The following is an 8333-nucleotide window of genomic DNA, read 5'->3' as shown; positions in this document are numbered from 1 at the left end:
GGGGGGGTTGGGTGGGCGGGAGGTGTCCTCAGCCCCTGGCCTCCTTGGGCCTGGGCAGCTCCTATGTCCCAACCCCTCCATCGCTGGCTCCTGCCATTTGGCCGCAGCTCCTGAACTCGTGAGTGCAGTGTTTTGGTTTTGCAGCAAGAAGGAAAAATTGAAGGGCGGGTGTGGGGAGGAGAGAGGAAAGGGAGGAGGAGGGGAAAACCCTTGAGCGGCCTGTGCTGGCCAGTTCCAGGAATGTGTTCTCGGACATCGGTGCCAAAGCAGTGACCCAGGCGAGGCAGCCAGGCCGGGAGAAGGGAGAGGCCGGCTCCAGGGCGAGAGCTCGCCTCTTTCCCCCACCCCAGCCGCCTCTGCTGACTCATCGCAGCTCCAGCTGGCAGGAGCCTTTTCTGGGGATGGCGGTTGCTAAGATTCCACGGAGATGACTGATTGCTGCTCGTTGAGCTTGGTGAAAACATGTTTGCAGACTGCACACAAACACACGCACCCACTACTGTGTATACCTGCACATGTGTGTTTTATGCCCAAATGTGCGTCTGCACACGAAGCACCGAACTTGCTTACTGTTCCCAATGCCTTTGTGACACTTAGGTGCCGATGCCACACACGTGTGTGGACCAGCTCTGGGCCCCCAGAAGGGCGGAGACGCACCAGGTCTTCCTCGGCCAGTAACTCAGGCAGTGGGGAAGCCGCCAGTGTTTGGGCCACCTTTAATCTGAAGGAGTTTTCAGGTTGCCTTGAACACATTCTTGGCCTCCGTCCCCCCTCCCCTCCCTGGGTTTCTTGGTTGCCTTCATTCTGCTGTAATGATCTAATCTTCCCTTCTCCCTCTGCCTGCCAGGTTTTTGATGTCTGCTGTTCCAGGCACTCAGCTGGGAGCTGGAATGCTCTAGAGCTGGATTCCTGGCCTGGACCTGATGCCCCAGGGAGCTCCTGGGGGTCACCAGTGGCTCTTTTACCCCAGGAGAGAGGGGACCGCAGTGAGGACCCCTGGATGGAACGCGCTGGGTCTTTCTCTGGGCTCTGCTGCCGACAGAAATCCAGGCAATGTTCTTTCCTGCTCTGTGCCAGGCCCAGAGCCTTGGCTGGAGTGGCCCAATGGCTCAGGGGTCAGCCTGAAACCCTGGGTGCCCCGCCTCTGGTTGCCAGCACTGTGTGTGAGCTTGGTCACGTTGGGCTCTCGCTGCCTTGGTTTCCCCACCCGCTTGGCTGAAATTGGACTCCTTGCGGAGTCTGCCAGGGTTTTACTGCGACAGGGCTTGGCAGGTGCTCGGGCACCGGGCAAGGTTGTTTGTCACGGGTTCTTGCAGGGGTGGAGGGGCAGGCGGCCCAGTGCCAGCGCGGAGCCCACGCGCTTCCTCTCGCTAGCTCTGCCCGGCTCAGGCTCAAGTGTGGCTTCTTTACAGGGACCCACCCTGGGGGCCAGATCCCACGAGGGAGTGCTCTCTGCCGTGATTCAGAGGCGGTTGCTAAGGAAGGCCTGGTACCCGGCCTAGAGGGTTGAGCTGTGGCCAGCCTGGATTCGGCAGGCTTGGCGAGGCTCCCACCAGCCACAGGAAAAATATTCTCGTCTGAGCTCAGGGTCCTCTGTCCTAAAATGAAGGCTCCATGGGTCCTGCTGATTTTGACGTGATGATGCAGGGCAGGGGTGGAAATGAAGAGAGTAAAGCAAATGATAAAAGTTAAAAGGAGCTGCATCAGTCTGTTGCTTAATGCTCCTGGCCAGCAGGATTCCAGCAAGCCCACCTGGGCCGGAGACCGCTGCTGGGACCCAGAGTTTACCCTCTGGGCTTCCCAGCTCATGAGCTTCCTTTTTCATTGATTTACCCTGTAATTCCCCAAACTGACAAAACAGATAGAAGCTCTAGCCTCCTCCTGGTGAAAATAAGGCAGGTTGGAAGCAGGCAGGTTGAGGGGTGCCGGCTTTGTCCCACGGCTGGAGTCGGGGGCATGGGCGGGCTATTTTCCAGATAAGGAAACGGAGGTGCAGAGATGTTAAGAAGCATCTAGTAAGTAATAGGGCCAGGATTCCAGCCACAGAAGTTTGTCTCCAGAGCCCGGCCCTTAACCACTTTCCTTCATCGTCTCCCCGTGACTGTCATGTCCCAGGTTGGCACAGCGACACCACGTGTCCCCACCTTCCACTCTGTTGTCAGAGGCTGTAGAGGAAACAAGTGTTCCCGTAGTTCACTTCCAACACCGCTTCCACCTCTGCCCTCCAGTGAGCCCACGTGTCAGCCTTACATGAGATAAGCTTCACGGCCAATTTTATTACCTTGTTCACTGCTGAGTGACCCGAGGCATATGATTTAGCCCCTTGGACTTTTCTCCTCTCCTTCCGTATAGTGAGAGGCCTATGGGACCCCTGCGTTCCTTTGCTGCTCTGACATGCAGCAATTCTTAGAAACTCCTTCATCTAGGACTCCCAAGCACAAAGCTACACATGCTACTGATATGCCTGGCCTCACACACGCAAACGCACATACATACACACACATGCACAGACACATATAGGTGCAAAATCTTGAGCAGACACTGGAAATCAGGCAGGGCTTCTGGGAGTCTTCTGTGTTTGTTGTACTTTTTATGCTAGGAATGATCAGGGAGCAGCCATGAGCAAATATTTAATAGCTGCGGTCTCACACACCTGTACAGTTATCACAAGCTCTCTCAGCCAATGTTGCATGCTATGCACACACACACAAGTGTTCTCGTTCTTAAGTCTTGCCTTCCTGCCTAGACCTAGACCGTAACGCCCTTGGGAACAGGATGCTTCTGGCGTCTCCCTTATATTGCCTGGCACGGTGCAGCCTCCAATGGGTGATCAGTTTGTATTTGTGCTTTGATGCATAAAGGAAGGACAGTGGGTGATTTATGCTAAGAGAAGTTTTTAGTTCGACGCACCCACCACCCCCGTGATACCTTCAGTAGCCATTACCCAGACCAAACCCCTCAACCCCCTATCTCAGCCGGCTCCTCACTTAGCTGTTCCACCCCTGCCTCCCAACACCTGCAGAGGGTGCATCCTGCATCCCCTGCTTTTCTTGGGCCTCTTCCCATCCCCTGCCTTCCTTTTCCATCTCACCCATGGGGCTCTGAGTCACTCACAGAGCTATTGCCTTCTTCCCCCCCTCAACCCCTTTGATTTTCCTTTCCAGGGAAGAGCTAGGTGGTGGCCTCTGCGCGGCTGTCAGAGACAGAAGGGCTTGGAGCTGGAGGGGCTGAGCCCCAGGCCTGTGGGGGACACCCACCCCTCTTCATTTTGACATTCCCTCCCTTGAGGCCCACCTGGAGAACCAGAAGTGCCAGAACTGTAACTCGACCTCTGGGAGCTGCAGTGAGCCCACAGCTGTCCTCAGGTGGGTGGAGCCTGAGGAAATTAAAACGCTCCAGGTCCTTCCACTGCAATACCCAGGGCCTCCAGCGCGTGGAGCCTCAGGATTTAGAGGCTGGAGTAGGTGAGGACAAAAAAACATATTTCCTCCCGTCTCCCTCCATGGCCGGAGGAGGATGGGACGGAAGCCAGTGTTGGGGCCTGCTGGCTTCTGGGTGACAAGCCTTTGGGGCTCTGGTTAGGCTGGAAGTGACCAGTCTGAGTCTCCCAGCCCTGCCTGACTTTGAACCAGCTTTGCTTGGGGGTGAGATCAGGGGCTCTGCTCTCTGGCCCTGAAGTCTACATGGCTCACTGGCCCCTGTGGGTGGGGGCTGGAGTAGCGCCAGGCAGGGCCCCCGGAAGCTGAGGGGAGCTCCTGGAGTGGGTGGGAGGGCACCTCCAGTCCCAGGGCGGGCTTGCTGGGATGGGGAAGCGTGGCCTGGCAGATGGATCGGAAATTGCTCTCCCACCTCCGCCTTATCTCATTTCAGGCCTTGGACGGAGACCTCTGCTGTCCGCAGGCTCACGGATCACGACATGTGTCTTCGAAGCGGGTGCTTCCGCTGGCCTGCAGGCCGGAGGACAGGGCCACCGCTCTGCTCCACCCGGGCCTCCTGCCTTTGCTTCCCCAATCCCTAGGGTCGGTGGTGGAGAAAATCCTCCCGCCATCACCCTTCATCGCGCCGGCTACACAGCGACACCTGGTGGGTCTTGGGCGCCATTACAAGGAGACCCCAGAGGTCCTTTATGGTCCGAGTCCCCGGTTCCAGCATCTCACAGTGCATCTGAACACGGGGGTGGGGTCTGAGTCCGTTCCTACAAGGGGTTGCAACCCACCATTTTACACCAGCCCAGGGTCCCAGGCACTGGGGACCACTGGAGACAAGGAGATGAGTCTTGGAAGGATTCAACGCCCATCACACAAGGATTTTTGGGGGCCTGGCCAGGTCGTGATGTCGTGGCACTTGGCCACTAGGGTTGGATGAGGCTTCCAGAAAGGTCTCAGAGGGAGTGGGCCTGGGGTAAGCCCTCAGCTCCAGCGCTTGGGGATGTTTGGGGGCAAAGCAGATTCTGCTCCCCTCAGGGGTGAGTTGGAATCCGTGCCAGGCCCTGAGCCAGAATTAACAGACCCCAGCGGGGACATGCTGGGTGATCTGATTCCATACAGTTTCTCTGGCAGCAACCCCCATGCAGAGGGGCTGCGCCTGTGTACTTTTAGAACGACAGAAAGAATGGGAACGGCTTTGAGTAGCCTGTTGTCTACTTTCTATTGTTCACATGACTTAGGCTAGGTCACAGGGCTACTGAATGGAGAATGGCCCTTATGGCACCTTCCTGGAGGGCACGCAGCGGCAGGTCACGTCCTGTGGACTATGCCGAGCTGGGAACCAAGTTTGTTCTCCTGCACAGCACTGTCTGGTGTCTGGGGCCTTCCATTTCTGCTGCTTCTCTCAGGTGGTTGTGGGCAGTCTTGCCTTTCTGTCCTTCCTCAGTTTCTCAGGGTTGAGGAGTGCTGGATTTAGATTGCCGGGTTAGAATCCAGTTTTACAGTATTACCGTGTGACCTTGTTTCCCAAACCTCTCTGTGCCTCAGTTGCCTCATCTGTATAATGGTTATACAGGTATCTCCCACTTTTTGAAAGCTTGCTTTATGCCACTTTGCTTTTACAAAAGACCTACATTAGTACCTGTTTTTGCTAACTGAAATCCAAAGAGGATTTTTGCTTTTATGAAAAAAAGGCGTAAAGTGAAGATAGAGTTCAGCGTTAGTTTTGCAGCAAGCATTATAGAGGCAGCGTGCACCCCAAGCAGTGAGGGTGGTGCACCAAGCTCCTTCCCAGGAATTACAGTCAGCCTCTCAGCATCAAGTTACCATAGCGTTGAACTGTGTCTGAGCATCTGTGCTTCATCTCCTAAGGTAAATCCTTTGCTTATGCCATTTCAGCTTACAAAAGCTTTCATAGGAACTCTCTGCTTTCAGATATCAGGGGAAACCTGTAATGTTGCCTATTTCACAGTATTGTTATGAGGACTCAGTGAGTTAAGGTATGGAAAGCGCTCAGAATAGCCTGGCATGTGGTAACTGCTGAGAACTCTTGGCTAAGAATTATGTCTTCACCACCACATGGGGCCTTCTGGTGGGGGTGGAGAGGAGTGTGCCTCAGTCAGCTCTGGCTGTCATAACAAAATACCATAGACTGAGTGGCTTAAACAGCAGACATTTATTTTCTCACTGTTCTGGAGGCTGCAAGTCTGAGATTAGGGCTCCAGCATGGTCAGGTTCTGGTGAGGGCCCTCTTCCTTGTGAGCAGACGGCTGCCTGCTAGCTTTGTGCTCATGTGGCCTTTCCTTGGAGCCCGTGCTTGCAGAGAGATTCATCTTTTCCTCTTCTTAAAAGGACACCAAGTCTATTGGTCAGAACCCCACCTGTATCATCTCATTTAATCTTAATTGCTTCCTAAAAGCCTTGTCTCCAAATATAGTCATATTGGGGGTTAAGTCTTCAGCATACAAATTTTGAGAGGAAACAGTTCAGTCCGTAGCAAAGCTGTGCATTACAGATTCCACTTGCCTGTCTTCCTGGGTGCTGTGTGACTTGGGGCAAGGACATCCTTTTTCAAAGCTGCTATCAAGCTTTGGGCTTGAAAAACATGCATGATGGCACCGGGTCATGAGTTAGGTTAGAAGAGTACCCCTCTGTAAGGCTGAAGCTAAGGGACTGTCAAAGCACATGGCAGGAGACATATGTGGGGCGGTTCTGAGGTTTGTTGCCTTGGGCTGGAGGTATAAGCTGGCAGATTCTACCCCTCCATATGCACAGTACCCCCTCGCATAGCCCTACTGCTGAAGGGCTGTGCTAGTTAGGACTGGTTCAGTTGTAAGTTACGGAAACCCAAATTAAACCAGCTTAAGCATAAAGAGAATTAACTCACAACTGGGCATCACTGTCAGGCACAGTTTGATCCAGGGATTCAAACAATATCATCAAGGCTTTACCTGTCTCTTGGGCTCTCAGCCTTGTTGTGCTCTGTATCCTGGCTTTATTCTATAGATGGGCTTTCTTCTTGTGTCAGGAAGACGACAGCTGGTAGCCTTAGACTCACACCTTTCTAGCCTAATAAGTCCCTTTAAACGTCATTTCTGTCTTCCATATCCCAGGGAAGAGTCTTAACTGGCTCACACAGGAGCATGTCCATTAATGAACCAATCAACATAGAGAGGGTCCTCTGCCTGGGACACTCACCCAGCCTTACACTCTTGGAATAAGGTAGGGCATCATATTGACAGCCACATCAGTACCCCCCGGGGAAGGAGAGAGGCTCTCAGGGAAACTAGAGGAAGGAGGGGAAGTGAGTTGGCTATGCAAAGCCATGGCTGCCACACCCTTCCAAGGGGGACTTGCCTAGGCTTTCATCTTCAAATCAGAATGTCAGTGCAAGAGTGTTAAAAATGACCAAGTCCACCCTAGTTCACTAGACAAAGAAGAGAGCTGAGGCCACAGTAAGTGCCTTGCTCAAAGTCATCCTCTAGTCTCCCGCAGAGGCATGACATCATTCCTGGCTCCAGATCTAATTATTCCAGTCCAGAGCCAAGTGTAGTGGCCAAAAGGTTGTCTGAGAATCGCTTCTCCCCCCAGAGGGACTCAGCTGAGAGCCAAGAGGTGAAGGGGGTTTTGCAGGGGGCTCCTCACTGATCAGCCCAGGGCATTTGTCTCCCCTGCTCCTCGCCCTTCTCAGGGTTACAGGCCAGGAGTCTCCCAACCCTTCTCCGCCTGCCTGCCTGCCTGCCTGCCGAGGAGACTGCAAATGGCTCTCAGGGCCCAAGAAGGTGTGGCTGGGATACTGGCTAAGAATGAGGGGGGGTTACAAAACAGGGAGATGGATCTCCACGTGTGGGAGTGATTCATCTGTGGGTCGGAAAGTCATGCAAACCTTTAGAGTGGGGTGCAGTGGGCTTGGAAAAGCCAAGTAAATTCTGATCAATGTGGGATTCTCAACCAAAATCATTTGCCGGTGCTGTCTTCATCAGGGGTCCTCTCTCAGGGCAGGATGTGAGGTCAGGAGAGGAACCAGGAAGGAAGGCAGCTGCCTCTCCTCCTGGCCACATGATCTCAATTTTTCTCTTTAAAAAAAATTTTTTTTTTTTTCGGTACGCGGGCCTCTCACCGCTGCGGCCCCTCCCGCCGCGGAGACAGGCTCCGGACGCGCAGGCTCAGCGGCCATGGCTCACGGGCCCAGCTGCTCCGCGGCATGTGGGATCTTCCTGGACTGGGGCACGAATCCGCATCCCCTGCATCGGCAGGCGGACTCCCAACCACTGCGCCACCAGGGAAGCCCCTCAATTTTTCTCTTTATCTCTGTGCACATGGCCACCCAGACTCGCTTTCCCATGTCCTCCATACAACCACCCACTCCTGCCATACCCATGTCATTTCCATCCTTCCCCTAGGGCATTGCCCCGCTTTTCTCTAGTTCCAGAAATTCTCCCGTATCTGCAGACCTGGCTCAGGTTGTGCCTTCTCTAGATTCTGCCTTGATTCTCTAACCCAGTAGCTCTCTAACTATGTCTGGCGACATTTTGGTCGTTGCCGATGCAGGGGGTGTAATGGCATCTGATGGGTGGAAGCCAGGGATGCTGCTAAACATCTCACTCTGCTCAGGACAGCCCCCGCAACAAAGAGTTATCTAGCCCATAATATGAATTGTGCTGAGGTTGCGAAACACTGCAGCTCAGAGGGCCTGGGGCCATGCTCCTCAGATTTGACCCAGTTTCCCCAGGAAAGCCAGTTTGCCTGGGTTCAAATCCCAGCTCCCCGGCTCACTTGCTGTGCAACCTTGGGCAAGTAACTCAACCTCTCTGGGCCTCTGTTTCTCATCTGTAAAATGGGGCTTATAAGAGCATCTACCTCATAGTGTTGTGAAGATTAGATGACTCTCTCTCTCTCTCTCTCTCT

Source organism: Lipotes vexillifer, unplaced genomic scaffold (assembly GCF_000442215.2).
Source record: "Lipotes vexillifer unplaced genomic scaffold, Lipotes_vexillifer_v1.1 scaffold39, whole genome shotgun sequence".
NCBI lineage: Eukaryota > Metazoa > Chordata > Mammalia > Artiodactyla > Lipotidae > Lipotes > Lipotes vexillifer.
The sequence above is the reverse complement of the archived record's forward strand: the minus strand, read 5'-3'. Positions refer to the sequence as shown.